This window comes from Mobula birostris, chromosome 20 (genome assembly GCF_030028105.1).
Source record: "Mobula birostris isolate sMobBir1 chromosome 20, sMobBir1.hap1, whole genome shotgun sequence".
Taxonomy (NCBI): domain Eukaryota; kingdom Metazoa; phylum Chordata; class Chondrichthyes; order Myliobatiformes; family Myliobatidae; genus Mobula; species Mobula birostris.
In genome coordinates, this window is record NC_092389.1 from 52601247 (window position 1) to 52619204 (window position 17958).

Genomic DNA, 17958 nt, shown 5'->3' on the forward strand with positions numbered 1-17958 from the left:
AATCATATAGGGTGCAAATGCCAGACAGCACTTAAATGATAAAACTCCCAATCATATAGGGTGCAAATGCCAGACAGCACTTAAATGATAAAACTCCCAATCATATAGGGTGCAAATGCCAGACAGCACTTAAATGATAAAACTCCCAATCATATAGGGTGCAAATGCCAGACAGCACTTAAATGATAAAACTCCCAATCATGTAGGGTGCAAGTGCCAGACAGCACTTAAATGATAAAACTCCCAATCATATAGGGTGCAAGTGCCAGACAACACTTAAATGATAAAACTCCCAATCATATAGGGTGCAAATGCCAGACAACACTTAAATGATAAAACTCCCAGTCATATAGGGTGCAAATGCCAGACAACACTTAAATGATAAAACTCCCAATCATATAGGGTGCAAATGCCAGACAGCACTTAAATGATAAAACTCCCAATCATATAGGGTGCAAGTGCCAGACAGCACTTAAATGATAAAACTCCCAATCATATAGGGTGCAAGTGCCAGACAGCACTTCAATGATAAAACTCCCAATCATATAGGGTGCAAATGCCAGACAACACTTCAATGATAAAACTCCCAATCATATAGGGTGCAAATGCCAGACAGCACTTCAATGATAAAACTCCCAATCATATAGGGTGCAAATGCCAGACAGCACTTCAATGATAAAACTCCCAATCATATAGGGTGCAAATGCCAGACAGCACTTCAATGATAAAACTCCCAATCATATAGGGTGCAAATGCCAGACAGCACTTCAATGATAAAACTCCCAATCATATAGGGTGCAAGTGCCAGACAACACTTAAATGGTAAAACTCCCAATCATATAGGGTGCAAATGCCAGACAACACTTAAATGATAAAACTCCCAATCATATAGGGTGCAAGTGCCAGACAGCACTTAAATGATAAAACTCCCAATCATATAGGGTGCAAGTGCCAGACAGCACTTAAATGATAAAACTCCCAATCATATAGGGTGCAAATGCCAGACAACACTTAAATGATAAAACTCCCAATCATATAGGGTGCAAGTGCCAGACAACACTTAAATGTTAAAACTCCCAATCATATAGGGTGCAAATGCCAGACAACACTTCAATGATAAAACTCCCAATCATATAGGGTGCAAATGCCAGACAGCACTTCAATGATAAAACTCCCAATCATATAGGGTGCAAATGCCAGACAACACTTAAATGATAAAACTCCCAATCATATAGGGTGCAAATGCCAGACAACACTTCAATGATAAAACTCCCAATCATATAGGGTGCAAATGCCAGACAGCACTTCAATGATAAAACTCCCAATCATATAGGGTGCAAGTGCCAGACAACACTTAAATGATAAAACTCCCAATCATATAGGGTGCAAGTGCCAGACAACACTTCAATGATAAAACTCCCAATCATATAGGGTGCAAATGCCAGACAACACTTAAATGATAAAACTCCCAATCATATAGGGTGCAAGTGCCAGACAGCACTTAAATGATAAAACTCCCAATCATATAGGGTGCAAATGCCAGACAACACTTCAATGATAAAACTCCCAATCATATAGGGTGCAAGTGCCAGACAACACTTCAATGATAAAACTCCCAATCATATAGGGTGCAAATGCCAGACAACACTTCAATGATAAAACTCCCAATCATACAGGGTGCAAGTGCCAGACAACACTTCAATGATAAAACTCCCAATCATATAGGGTGCAAATGCCAGACAACACTTAAATGATAAAACTCCCAATCATATAGGGTGCAAGTGCCAGACAACACTTCAATGATAAAACTCCCAATCATATAGGGTGCAAGTGCCAGACAACACTTCAATGATAAAACTCCCAATCATATAGGGTGCAAATGCCAGACAACACTTAAATGATAAAACTCCCAATCATATAGGGTGCAAATGCCAGACAACACCTAAATGATAAAACTCCCAATCATATAGGGTGCAAATGCCAGACAACACTTAAATGATAAAACTCCCAATCATATAGGGTGCAAATGCCAGACAACACCTAAATGATAAAACTCCCAATAATATAGGGTGCAAATGCCAGACAACACTTAAATGATAAAACTCCCAATCATATAGGGTGCAAATGCCAGACAACACTTAAATGATAAAACTCCCAATCATATAGGGTGCAAATGCCAGACAGCACTTAAATGATAAAACTCCCAATCATATAGGGTGCAAATGCCAGACAGCACTTAAATAATAAAACTCCCAATCATATAGGGTGCAAGTGCCAGACAACACTTCAATGATAAAACTCCCAATCATATAGGGTGCAAGTGCCAGACAGCACTTCAATGATAAAACTCCCAATCATATAGGGTGCAAGTGCCAGACAGCACTTAAATGATAAAACTCCCAATCGTATAGGGTGCAAGTGCCAGACAACACTTAAATGATAAAACTCCCAATCATATAGGGTGCAAATGCCAGACAACACTTAAATGATAAAACTCCCAATCATATAGGGTGCAAATGCCAGACAGCACTTAAATGATAAAACTCCCAATCATATAGGGTGCAAATGCCAGACAACACTTAAATGATAAAACTCCCAATCATATAGGGTGCAAATGCCAGACAGCACTTAAATGATAAAACTCCCAATCATATAGGGTGCAAATGCCAGACAGCACTTAAATGATAAAACTCCCAATCATATAGGGTGCAAATGCCAGACAGCACTTAAATGATAAAACTCCCAATCATATAGGGTGCAAATGCCAGACAGCACTTAAATGATAAAACTCCCAATCATATAGGGTGCAAATGCCAGACAGCACTTAAATGATAAAACTCCCAATCATATAGGGTGCAAGTGCCAGACAACACTTAAATGATAAAACTCCCAATCATATAGGGTGCAAATGCCAGACAACACTTAAATGATAAAACTCCCAGTCATATAGGGTGCAAATGCCAGACAACACTTAAATGATAAAACTCCCAATCATATAGGGTGCAAATGCCAGACAGCACTTAAATGATAAAACTCCCAGTCATATAGGGTGCAAATGCCAGACAACACTTAAATGATAAAACTCCCAATCATATAGGGTGCAAATGCCAGACAGCACTTAAATGATAAAACTCCCAATCATATAGGGTGCAAGTGCCAGACAGCACTTAAATGATAAAACTCCCAATCATATAGGGTGCAAATGCCAGACAGCACTTCAATGATAAAACTCCCAATCATATAGGGTGCAAATGCCAGACAGCACTTCAATGATAAAACTCCCAATCATATAGGGTGCAAATGCCAGACAGCACTTAAATGGTAAAACTCCCAATCATATAGGGTGCAAATGCCAGACAACACTTAAATGATAAAACTCCCAATCATATAGGGTGCAAGTGCCAGACAGCACTTAAATGATAAAACTCCCAATCATATAGGGTGCAAGTGCCAGACAGCACTTAAATGATAAAACTCCCAATCATATAGGGTGCAAATGCCAGACAACACTTAAATGATAAAACTCCCAATCATATAGGGTGCAAGTGCCAGACAGCACTTAAATGATAAAACTCCCAATCATATAGGGTGCAAATGCCAGACAACACTTCAATGATAAAACTCCCAATCATATAGGGTGCAAGTGCCAGACAACACTTCAATGATAAAACTCCCAATCATATAGGGTGCAAGTGCCAGACAGCACCTAAATGATAAAACTCCCAATCATATAGGGTGCAAATGCCAGACAACACTTAAATGTTAAAACTCCCAATCATATAGGGTGCAAGTGCCAGACAACACTTAAATGTTAAAACTCCCAATCATATAGGGTGCAAGTGCCAGACAACACTTCAATGATAAAACTCCCAATCATATAGGGTGCAAGTGCCAGACAACACTTCAATGATAAAACTCCCAATCATATAGGGTGCAAATGCCAGACAGCACTTCAATGATAAAACTCCCAATCATATAGGGTGCAAATGCCAGACAACACTTAAATGATAAAACTCCCAATCATATAGGGTGCAAGTGCCAGACAACACTTAAATGTTAAAACTCCCAATCATATAGGGTGCAAATGCCAGACAACACTTCAATGATAAAACTCCCAATCATATAGGGTGCAAATGCCAGACAGCACTTCAATGATAAAACTCCCAATCATATAGGGTGCAAATGCCAGACAACACTTAAATGATAAAACTCCCAATCATATAGGGTGCAAATGCCAGACAACACTTCAATGATAAAACTCCCAATCATATAGGGTGCAAATGCCAGACAGCACTTCAATGATAAAACTCCCAATCATATAGGGTGCAAGTGCCAGACAACACTTAAATGATAAAACTCCCAATCATATAGGGTGCAAGTGCCAGACAACACTTCAATGATAAAACTCCCAATCATATAGGGTGCAAATGCCAGACAACACTTAAATGATAAAACTCCCAATCATATAGGGTGCAAGTGCCAGACAGCACTTAAATGATAAAACTCCCAATCATATAGGGTGCAAATGCCAGACAACACTTCAATGATAAAACTCCCAATCATATAGGGTGCAAGTGCCAGACAACACTTCAATGATAAAACTCCCAATCATATAGGGTGCAAATGCCAGACAACACTTCAATGATAAAACTCCCAATCATACAGGGTGCAAGTGCCAGACAACACTTCAATGATAAAACTCCCAATCATATAGGGTGCAAATGCCAGACAACACTTAAATGATAAAACTCCCAATCATATAGGGTGCAAGTGCCAGACAACACTTCAATGATAAAACTCCCAATCATATAGGGTGCAAGTGCCAGACAACACTTCAATGATAAAACTCCCAATCATATAGGGTGCAAATGCCAGACAACACTTAAATGATAAAACTCCCAATCATATAGGGTGCAAATGCCAGACAACACCTAAATGATAAAACTCCCAATCATATAGGGTGCAAATGCCAGACAACACTTAAATGATAAAACTCCCAATCATATAGGGTGCAAATGCCAGACAACACCTAAATGATAAAACTCCCAATAATATAGGGTGCAAATGCCAGACAACACTTAAATGATAAAACTCCCAATCATATAGGGTGCAAATGCCAGACAACACTTAAATGATAAAACTCCCAATCATATAGGGTGCAAATGCCAGACAGCACTTAAATGATAAAACTCCCAATCATATAGGGTGCAAATGCCAGACAGCACTTAAATAATAAAACTCCCAATCATATAGGGTGCAAGTGCCAGACAACACTTCAATGATAAAACTCCCAATCATATAGGGTGCAAGTGCCAGACAGCACTTCAATGATAAAACTCCCAATCATATAGGGTGCAAGTGCCAGACAGCACTTAAATGATAAAACTCCCAATCGTATAGGGTGCAAGTGCCAGACAACACTTAAATGATAAAACTCCCAATCATATAGGGTGCAAATGCCAGACAACACTTAAATGATAAAACTCCCAATCATATAGGGTGCAAATGCCAGACAGCACTTAAATGATAAAACTCCCAATCATATAGGGTGCAAATGCCAGACAACACTTAAATGATAAAACTCCCAATCATATAGGGTGCAAATGCCAGACAGCACTTAAATGATAAAACTCCCAATCATATAGGGTGCAAATGCCAGACAGCACTTAAATGATAAAACTCCCAATCATATAGGGTGCAAATGCCAGACAGCACTTAAATGATAAAACTCCCAATCATATAGGGTGCAAATGCCAGACAGCACTTAAATGATAAAACTCCCAATCATATAGGGTGCAAATGCCAGACAGCACTTAAATGATAAAACTCCCAATCATATAGGGTGCAAGTGCCAGACAACACTTAAATGATAAAACTCCCAATCATATAGGGTGCAAATGCCAGACAACACTTAAATGATAAAACTCCCAGTCATATAGGGTGCAAATGCCAGACAACACTTAAATGATAAAACTCCCAATCATATAGGGTGCAAATGCCAGACAGCACTTAAATGATAAAACTCCCAGTCATATAGGGTGCAAATGCCAGACAACACTTAAATGATAAAACTCCCAATCATATAGGGTGCAAATGCCAGACAGCACTTAAATGATAAAACTCCCAATCATATAGGGTGCAAGTGCCAGACAGCACTTAAATGATAAAACTCCCAATCATATAGGGTGCAAATGCCAGACAGCACTTCAATGATAAAACTCCCAATCATATAGGGTGCAAATGCCAGACAGCACTTCAATGATAAAACTCCCAATCATATAGGGTGCAAATGCCAGACAGCACTTAAATGGTAAAACTCCCAATCATATAGGGTGCAAATGCCAGACAACACTTAAATGATAAAACTCCCAATCATATAGGGTGCAAGTGCCAGACAGCACTTAAATGATAAAACTCCCAATCATATAGGGTGCAAGTGCCAGACAGCACTTAAATGATAAAACTCCCAATCATATAGGGTGCAAATGCCAGACAACACTTAAATGATAAAACTCCCAATCATATAGGGTGCAAGTGCCAGACAGCACTTAAATGATAAAACTCCCAATCATATAGGGTGCAAATGCCAGACAACACTTCAATGATAAAACTCCCAATCATATAGGGTGCAAGTGCCAGACAACACTTCAATGATAAAACTCCCAATCATATAGGGTGCAAGTGCCAGACAGCACCTAAATGATAAAACTCCCAATCATATAGGGTGCAAATGCCAGACAACACTTAAATGTTAAAACTCCCAATCATATAGGGTGCAAGTGCCAGACAACACTTAAATGTTAAAACTCCCAATCATATAGGGTGCAAGTGCCAGACAACACTTCAATGATAAAACTCCCAATCATATAGGGTGCAAGTGCCAGACAACACTTCAATGATAAAACTCCCAATCATATAGGGTGCAAATGCCAGACAGCACTTCAATGATAAAACTCCCAATCATATAGGGTGCAAATGCCAGACAACACTTCAATGATAAAACTCCCAATCATATAGGGTGCAAGTGCCAGACAGCACTTCAATGATAAAACTCCCAATCATATAGGGTGCAAATGCCAGACAACACTTAAATGATAAAACTCCCAATCATATAGGGTGCAAGTGCCAGACAACACTTCAATGATAAAACTCCCAATCATATAGGGTGCAAATGCCAGACAACACTTAAATGATAAAACTCCCAATCATATAGGGTGCAAGTGCCAGACAGCACTTAAATGATAAAACTCCCAATCATATAGGGTGCAAATGCCAGACAACACTTCAATGATAAAACTCCCAATCATATAGGGTGCAAGTGCCAGACAACACTTCAATGATAAAACTCCCAATCATATAGGGTGCAAATGCCAGACAACACTTCAATGATAAAACTCCCAATCATATAGGGTGCAAGTGCCAGACAACACTTCAATGATAAAACTCCCAATCATATAGGGTGCAAATGCCAGACAACACTTCAATGATAAAACTCCCAATCATATAGGGTGCAAGTGCCAGACAACACTTCCATGATAAAACTCCCAATCATATAGGGTGCAAATGCCAGACAACATTTCAATGATAAAACTCCCAATCATATAGGGTGCAAGTGCCAGACAACACTTAAATGTTAAAACTCCCAATCATATAGGGTGCAAGTGCCAGACAACACTTCAATGATAAAACTCCCAATCATATAGGGTGCAAGTGCCAGACAACACTTCAATGATAAAACTCCCAATCATATAGGGTGCAAATGCCAGACAGCACTTCAATGATAAAACTCCCAATCATATAGGGTGCAAATGCCAGACAACACTTCAATGATAAAACTCCCAATCATATAGGGTGCAAGTGCCAGACAGCACTTCAATGATAAAACTCCCAATCATATAGGGTGCAAATGCCAGACAACACTTAAATGATAAAACTCCCAATCATATAGGGTGCAAGTGCCAGACAACACTTCAATGATAAAACTCCCAATCATATAGGGTGCAAATGCCAGACAACACTTAAATGATAAAACTCCCAATCATATAGGGTGCAAGTGCCAGACAGCACTTAAATGATAAAACTCCCAATCATATAGGGTGCAAATGCCAGACAACACTTCAATGATAAAACTCCCAATCATATAGGGTGCAAGTGCCAGACAACACTTCAATGATAAAACTCCCAATCATATAGGGTGCAAATGCCAGACAACACTTCAATGATAAAACTCCCAATCATATAGGGTGCAAGTGCCAGACAACACTTCAATGATAAAACTCCCAATCATATAGGGTGCAAATGCCAGACAACACTTCAATGATAAAACTCCCAATCATATAGGGTGCAAGTGCCAGACAACACTTCCATGATAAAACTCCCAATCATATAGGGTGCAAATGCCAGACAACACTTCAATGATAAAACTCCCAATCATATAGGGTGCAAATGCCAGACAACACCTAAATGATAAAACTCCCAATCATATAGGGTGCAAGTGCCAGACAGCACTTCAATGATAAAACTCCCAATCATATAGGGTGCAAATGCCAGACAACACCTAAATGATAAAACTCCCAATCATATAGGGTGCAAATGCCAGACAACAATTAAATGATAAAACTCCCAATCATATAGGGTGCAAATGCCAGACAACACCTAAATGATAAAACTCCCAATCATATAGGGTGCAAATGCCAGACAACACTTAAATGATAAAACTCCCAATCATATAGGGTGCAAATGCCAGACAGCACTTAAATGATAAAACTCCCAATCATATAGGGTGCAAATGCCAGACAGCACTTAAATGATAAAACTCCCAATCATATAGGGTGCAAATGCCAGACAGCACTTAAATGATAAAACTCCCAATCATATAGGGTGCAAATGCCAGACAGCACTTAAATGATAAAACTCCCAATCATATAGGGTGCAAATGCCAGACAGCACTTAAATGATAAAACTCCCAATCATATAGGGTGCAAGTGAATAATATAAAAGAAAGAAAAATATCTTAAAAAAAACATGGTAAAGGACCCCCCCCCCCCAAAAAAATCTAATCTAAACAGAATTAATCAACTAAACTGAAAAAAAAAGACCTGGGCTGTTTTTAAACATCGTAAAAAAACAAGAGAGAAAAGAAAACCTTAGTTTCGACGACTCCGTTCCTCTCAACCAACATGACAGAGAAATAAAATAAGTTTGGAAATGGTCAAATTACATCATATGAAAATGCTGAATAAATGGCCGCCAAGTCCTTTGGAATTTAATGGAGGGGTCATAAACAACACTTCTAATTTTTTTTTTCCAAATTTAAGCACAACATAGTTTGTGAAAACCAATGAAATGTGGTAGGAGGGTTAATCTCTTTCCAATTCAGCAAAATGGATCTTCTAGCCATTGGAGTAAGAAAGGCAATCATCTGACGAGCTGAAGAGGTTAAATGATTTGATTCTGTCATTGGTAACCCAAAAATAGCAGTAATTGGATGAGGTTGTAAGTCTATATTCAAAACCGTTGAAATAATATCAAAAATATCTTTCCAATGTTTTTTCAACAAAGGACAAAGGTCTTTGTTGCCTCCCTCATCCCTCCTTGCAATCTCCCTCTCGTAGCATCCCGACCCCTTTCCTTCATGCCAATATAGATTGGAAGGTCTGCCTTAAGTGGGCTGTCCATTTCGTGGATACACTTTGGTTATTTTTTGGGGGGGAGGGCAGAATTTGCTCTTAATCCCCCCCCCCCCCGACCACCCCGTTGTAAAATGCAGGTTAACAGGCTAATCATGGACGTATGTCAAATTTTCCACTTCCACAAGGTCTCAGAGAACCGCACTGGCTTGCATTGCTGGGGTGCGAGTGCCGCCCAGGCGTGAAGCAGGCCGAAAGTGGACGCTGAACCCAATATTTCAAAATGCAAAGGCAATCTTCTGCTCAAAGCACACGCACGTCTCCCTATACAGCCCTGAGGTGAACGTTCTTGTGGGCATACCCTGTCCGTTTATAGAATAATAACCACAACACAGTCAATGAAAGTCCACCCGGGGTGCAGAGGTCAAAAAAAATTGTGCAAATTAGGAGAAAGAAGAAATGATTGCAATAAATAAATAAATAGGCAATAAATATTGAGAACGTAGGATGAAGAGTCCTTGAAAGTGAGTCCATAAGTTGTGGGAACAGTTCAGTGTTGGGATGACTGTCTGATTCAAGAGTCTGACGTTTGAGGGGGTAATAACTGTCCCTGAACCTGGTGGTGTGGGTCCTGAGGCTCCTGTACCTCCTTCCTGATGGTTGAGGGGTAATGACTGTCCCTGAACCTGGTGGTGTGGGTCCTGAGGCTCCTGTACATCCTTCCTGATGGTTGAGGGGTAATAACTGTTCCTGAACCTGGTGGTGTGGGTCCTGAGGCTCCTGTACCTCCTTCCTGATGGTTGAGGGGTAATAACTGTTCCTGAACCTGGTGGTGTGGGTCCTGAGGCTCCCGTACCTCCTTCCTGATGGTTGAGGGGTAATAACTGTTCCTGAACCTGGTGGTGTGGGACCTGAGGCTCCTGTAGCTCATACCCAATGTCAGCAGCGAGAAGAGAGCATGACCTGGGTGGTGGGTGGTTGGTCCCTGACAACATGCTGCTTTCCTGCAACGGCATTCGATGTAGAAGATTTATGTGAGTGTTTCATTTGTACAAGAGACGAAAAAAAACTTTACATAAGAAGGAGATTTCTGAGGTACGTCAGTGAAAAGTAGTGGAAAGATGGGGAGCTAGAGGTGTTTAAAAAGACAATTGGGGAAGTTGAAGCCTGCACATCTGTAGGCACAGCAGCAGCAGGTGAAGAAAGCAGACATGTTGGAAAACAAATCTTGACATGAAACCTGTCGCCTTGTGGCACAGTGCTGCGCAACGATGATCACAAAATACAGCCTGAGAGCCATAGAACACCGCAACAAAGAAGCAGGCCCATCTGCCCATCTAGTCCGTGCTGGCCCATTAATCCGCCTGGTCCCATCGGGCTGCACCCGGACCAAAGCCCTCCATACCCCCTCCCATCCCCTCACATCCGCTGGCAGCTCGTTCCACACTCTCACCGCACTCCGAGCGAAGAAGCTTCCCCCGTTTCCCCCTTAAATGTTTCACCTTTCACCCTTAACGATTGAGAATCTCCGGGGGGAAGGCCCCAAAATCCCCGGCTTTGCCTGCTGCTGGCGACCGAGGTTGGGGTCGAAGCGTTCAGCAGAGATGGTGCTCGGTACTCAGTGTCGGAGGGCTGATCGGAGCTCGAAGTTTTCAGACGACTCAGAGTCGGATTGTGGTCAGGCATGGCAGGGAGAATTTTCTTCCTTCTCCCGTCTGCGTGAGATGTGGGAATTTCGAGAGACTTTGAACTTTTTTTTACTGTGCCCATGGTCTGTTCTTCATCAAATTATGGTATTGTTGCACTGTTGTAACTATATGTTATAATTATGTGGTTTTTGTTAGTTTTTCAGTCTTGGTCTGTCTTGCATTTCTGTGATATCACACCGGAGGAATATTGTATCATTTCTTAATGCATGCATTACTAAATGACAATAAAAGAGGACTGCGTGTCCTCATAATCTAATCTAATCTAAAAAAACTCCACGTCCGCTGGTTGTAGTCGCACCCAACCTCAGTGGAAAAAGCCTGTTTGTGTTCACCCCATCTGTACCCCTCATAACTTTGTACACCTCTATCAAATCTCCTCATCTTCCCCTACGCTCGGGGTGGGAATATCGCGCTAACCTATTCAACCTTTCCCTATAACTCGGGTCCTCAAGTCCCGGCAACATCCTTGTAAATTCTCTCTGCGCTCGTTCACTCTTGTTCACATCCTTCCTTGTAGGTCGGTGCCCAGAACTGCACACCATACTTCAATTACCCCATCGTTCCCACCATACTTCATCGTCTGCCAGACGATGCTGAGGATGTTCTACGAGTCTGTGGTGGCCAGTGCGATCATGTTTGCTGTTGAGTGCTGGGGCAGCAGGCTGAGGGTGGCAGACACCAACAGAATCAACAAACTCATTCGTAAGGCCAGTGATGTTGTGGGGATGGAACTGGACTCTCTGATGGTGGTGTCTGAAAAGAGGATGCTGTCCAAGTTGCATGCCATCTTGGACAATGTCTCCCATCCACTACATAATGTACTGGGTGGGCACAGGAGTACATTCAGCCAGAGACTCATTCCACCGAGATGCAGCACAGAGCGTCATAGGAAGTCATTCCTGCCTGTGGCCATCAAACTTTAAAACTCCTCCCTTGGAGGGTCAGACACCCTGAGCCAATAGGCTGGTCCTGGACTTATTTCCTGGCATAATTTACATATTACTATTTAACTATTTATGGTTTTATTACTATTTATTATTTATGGAGCAACTGTAACGAAAACCAGTTTCCCCCGGGATCAATAAAGTATGACTATGACTAATTAGGCCTCACCAACGCCTTGCACAACTTCAGTACAGCATCCCAAATCCTGTCCTCAATACTTTGATCTGTGAAGGTCAAAGTGCAGAAGCTTTCTTTCTGATCCGATCTACCGAGGGATTGTGGACCTGTATTCCCACATTCCTCTGTCCTGCTAATTCGTCGGTGCCCTCACGCACCTTCCCTCATTTGCCCTCCCAAAGTGCGACACCTCACAGACTTGCTTCCATCAAACTCCATCTGCTGTTGCTCAGCCCGTTATTCCTGTGGGCCCAGATCCCCCTGCAAGCTTGGGTAGCCTTCCTCGCTGTCCACTACACCCTGCAATCTTGGGATCACCCGCAAATTTGCTGATCCCGTTTACCACATTATTAACCATTGATGTATGAAGGGTGATTGATAACTTCGTGGCCTAAGGTGGAAGGAGTCTATTTTAGAAAACCTAGCACGTTTATTTTTCAGCACAGTCCCCTCCTACATTTACACACTTAGTCCAGCGGTCGTGGAGCACGCGGATCCCTTCTTTGTAGAAGTGGTCCACAGCAGGGGTGAGTTATTAACTTCAAACTTTCTGCATTATCACTCAAAGAGTTGAACTGCACGTGCATGTAACGAGAGTGTCTTGGACCTCCAGGTGGTCCACATCAGGGGTTAATGATAAGTCCATGGCCTAAGGTAGAAGGAGATGAATTATACAGCTCTCGTTACATGCACATGCAGGTCAACTCTTTGAGTGAAAATGCAGAAAGTTTGGAGTTAATAACTCATCTCCTTCTACCTTAGACCACGAACTTATCAATCACCCCTGCTGTGGACCACTTTTGGAGGTCCAAGACGCCGACTTCTACAAAGAAGGGATCCGTATGCTCCACGACCGCTGGGCTAAGTGTGTACATGCAGGAAAAATAAATGTGCTAGGTTTTTCTAAAATTGACTGCTTCTGCCTTGGGCCATGAAGTTATCAATCACCCCTCACAAATGACACTTAACAACGGACCCAGCCCGAATGCCAGTGCCACACCACCAGTCACAGGCCTTCAGTTAAAGAGGCAACCCTCTACCACCACTCTATGGTCTCTCCCACAAAGCCGATGTCTAATCCAATTTACCACCTCCTCTCAAATGCTGAGCAACTGAACCTTCTTGACCAACCTCTCACGCGGGACCTTGTCAGATGCCTTGCTAAAGTCCAGGTAGACAACATCCACTGCCTTGCCTTCTTCCAATTTCTTGGTCGTCGTCATGGTGGTGGCTATCCCTCGAGGTCGAGGATGATGGTCTTCGTTCTGAAGAAGTGGCCCACAGAGCGAAGACACCTGTGTGTGTGTTTGTTTAACGTGTGCTTGGTGTTGCACTCCAAGAAGCACGCGATACTTCACAAATCAACCGACTGATCCCAATGGCGTGGAAACCACGACGATTAGAGCTGATGGATTTGTTGCAGCCTTCATCCGCCTTCACAGCCCTTGAGTTCGAAGTAACTTCGTCCGCCTGTTTCCACCGTTGAGGTCTTGGTTGGACTGTTCTTTGTCAGGGACCTCACCCTCGACCTTACCGCCATGGGTGACCCTACCAGGAGCACAGCTCCAGACGGCATTGCTCTCGGGATCACAGGACCACACAAGCTTCTCCACCACGACAAGGTGACAATCCACGGAAAAGGCTTTCCTGGTAACTCCCTCACAAAACTCTGAAAGATTGGTTAGACCTGACCTGGCACACACAAAGCCATGCCGTCTATCCTTAATCAGTCCAAGTCTATCCAAATACTCATATATCCTGTCCCTCAGAATACCTTCCAATAACTTTCCCACTACTGACGTCAGGCTCACCGGCCTAGAATTTCCTGGCTGATTTTTAGAGCCTTTCTTAAACAATGAAACACCATCAGCTGTCTTCCAATCTTCCAGCACCTCAGCTGTGGTTAAGAATGTTTTCGATGTCTCGGCAGTTTCTGTACGTGTCTCCCACAGGGTCTGAGGGAACACCTCGTCAGGCCCTGGGGATTTATTCACCCCAGCTTGCCTCGAGACAGAAAACACCTCCTCCTCTGTAATCTGTCTGGAGCCCGTGACCTCACCGCTCTTCTGCCTCGCTTCTATAGACTCTGGGTCTCCTGAGTCAATACAGGAATACAAAAATGCACCGCAGGAGGTGAAGGACCTTCAATGCTCCTCTAAACGCCAGCTGTGTAACAAGCTGTGACTTGTGCTGGACTGTCCTGATGAAGGGTCTTGGCCTGAAATGTCGACTGCTTTTTTCCATTTCCAGAGATGCCGCCTGACCTGCTGATTTCCTCCACCACTTTGTGTGTCACTCTGAAGGAGGCTGTGGTATTTGCATTGGCAATTTCCATCCTAGCCCAGAAACGTGATGTTATAACATCTGATTCTAGTCTTTTCTGTAAATACGATGTTGCTTATTAACTAGAATCGGCAACCTCCATTCTAGTCTGTAAATATGATGTCACAAAATAATATTGTTGGCACGTGGCCAAGTGGTTAAGGCATTGGACTAGCGATCTGAAGGTCGCGAGTTCGAGCCCCAGCCGAGGCAACGTGTTGTGTCCTTGAGCAAGGCACTTAACCACACATTGCTCTGCGACGACACCGATGCCAAGCTGTATGGGTCCTAATGCCCTTCCCTTGGACAACATTGGTGGCGTGGAGAGGGGAGACTTGCAGCCTGGGCAACCGCCGGTCTTCCACACAACCTTGCCCAGGCCTGCGCCCTGGAGAGTGAAGACTTTCCAGGCGCAGATCCATGGTCTCGCAAGACCAACAGATGCCTTTAATTTTAAACTAGGATCGACAAACTCCGTTCTAGTCTATAAATATGATGTCATAAAATAATGTTATAACTGTAAGGATAATCAATTTGTATACAGGTTGATCTTCACTAATCCGGCACCACTGGGACCTGAGGAGTGCCAGATTAGTGAAAATGCTGGATTACAGAAGGATGAATCAGTGCCGGATTATCGAAGGAACCGGATTGCAGGTAGTCGGATTAGTGAAGGTCGACCTGCAGTGAAAACAAGCTTAACGTTAGGAATTTTAATTCTGAAGTTTGAGTCTCTCAATATTTTTTTTCTCCTCGATGTAGTGTCGAAAGTAGCTTGGGAAACCTACTCCGCCTGAATCCCGCAGATCTGACCTGTGGCACCGCGGTTACGGGAATTATGTACACACCTGAGAAGTTCTCGGTAAGTAGTGAACAGAAATATTTATTTCAAAGAGAAGGTCTCTGCATTCGCGTGTGGAGTTAGTAACTGGAAGCGCAGCACCTAGGTGCGCTGGGGTGTGTGTGTGTGTGTCTGCAGGGGGCAGTTTACTGCTGGAATGCGGTCTTCCTGAGTAGTGTGCACAAGACAGAGCAGAGAACAGGTCGTCCGGCCCACAGTGTTGTGCTGAACCAATCGAACTCGTCATCGGGCGGGCAACCTACCTGATCCCTTCTGCAAACGAGAGAAAATAGTCAGATGCTGGACAATTCTGGAGGAACTCAGCAGGTCAGGCAGCATCTATGGAGAGGAAGAGATTAGATTATGAGGACACTCAGTCCTCTTTTATTGTCATTTAGTAATGCATGCATTAAGAAATGATACAATGTTCCTCCAGAATGATATCACAAAACACAAGACAAACCCAGGCTAAAAAACTGACCAAAACCACATAATTATAACATAGTTACAACAGTGCAAAGCAATACCGTAATTTGATAAGAACAGACCATGGGCACGGTAAAGTCACAGTCCCGTCATCTCACGCAAACGGTAAACCTCCAGCACCGCAAACTTGCCGATGCAGCATCCTGGAAGCATCCGACCACAGTCCGACTCTGAGTCCGTATGAAAGCTCCGAGCCTCCGACTAGCTCTCCGACACCCAGCACCGAGCACCATCTCTGCTGAACGCTTCGACCCCGGCCCCAGCAACAGGTGATAGGCAAAGCTGAGGATCTGGGGCCTTCCCCCCCGGAGATACTCGATCGCACAGTAGAGCGGCAGCGAAGCAGGCATTTCAGAAGTTACTCCAGATGTTCCTCCGTGCTTCTCACATCTGTCTCCATCAGATCAGGATTGTGCATGGCATCCTGCTTCACAGATACGATATCAATTCGGAACGGCCGCGCCATAGTTGACGTTTCGGGCCGAGACCCTTCGGCAGGACTGGAGGAGAAAGAACGAGGAGTCAGAGTGCCACGTCCATATCCATATCCAAGAGATTCTGCAGATGTTGGAAATCTAGAGCATCACACACACACACACACACACACACACACACACACACAAAATGCTGGAGGAACCCAGCAGGTCAGGCAGTGTCTATGGAGAGGAATAAACACAGGAGATTCTGCAGATGCTGGAAATCCAGAACAACACACAGACACACACAGACACACACACACACACACACACACTCTCTCTCTCTCTCTCTCTCTCTCGCACTCACACAGTGCTGGAGGAACTCAGCAGGTCAGGCAGCATCTTTGGAGAGGAATAAACACAAGAGATTCTGCAGATGCTGGAAATCCAGAGCAACACACACACACACACACACACACACACACACACACACACACACAGACACACACACACACACACACACACACACACACACACACACACACTCTCTCTCTCTCTCTCTCTTTCTCTCTTTCTCTGTCTCGCACTCACACAGTGCTGGAGGAACCCAGCAGGTCAGGCAGCATCTATGGAAAGGAATAAACACAAGAGATTCTGCAGATGCTGGAAATCCAGAACAACACACACACACACACACACACACACCACACACACACACACACACTCTCTCTCTCTCTCTCTCTCTCTCCCTCTCTCTCTCTCTCTCTCTCTCTCTCTCTCTCTCTCTCTCTCTCTCTCTCTCTCGCACTCACACAGCGCTGGAGGAACCCAGCAAGTCAGGCAGCGTCTATGGAGAGGAATAAACACAAGAGATTCTGCAGATGCTGGAAATCCAGAACAACACACAGACACACACACACACACACACACACACACACACACTCTCTCTCTCTCTCTCTCTCTCTCGCACTCACACAGCTCACACAGTGCTGGAGGAACCCAGCAGGCAGCGTCTACGGAGAGGGATAAACAGTCGACGTTTCGGGCCGAGACCCTTCGGCAGGACTGGAGGAGAAAGGACGAGGAGTCAGAGTGCCACGTCCATATCCTTCCATTTTCCTCACATTCGTGAGACTGTCTAAACGCCTGAAGTATCTGCCTCCACCCACATTCCAGGAGCACACCACTCCCTATGTTTTCTTAAAAAAAACACTTGCCCCTTACAACTCCTCTGAACTTTCTACCTTTCACCTTAAATACACACCCTCTAGTTTTAGAACTTTCAAAACCTTGGGGAAAAAAATACCGTCTGCCTAATCTACCTATACCTCTCTTCATCTTATCAACCTCTATCAGATCTCCCCTCAGCCTCCACTGCTCCAGAGAAAATGGCCCCAAGTTTGTCCAACCACTGGCCCTCGAAACCGGGCAGC

The 17958-nt window shown here is 43.6% G+C and overlaps 1 long non-coding RNA gene across 1 annotated transcript in view; it reads left to right on the top strand.

The window, feature by feature from the left end:
- LOC140212707 (uncharacterized) overlaps positions 1-17958 on the top strand; it is a 286139-nt gene that overhangs the window by 5154 nt on the left and 263027 nt on the right. The window contains exon 2 of the long non-coding RNA XR_011889788.1: positions 15545-15644. This is a non-coding gene — a long non-coding RNA (uncharacterized lncRNA). The remainder of the gene's footprint in view (positions 1-15544; positions 15645-17958) is intronic.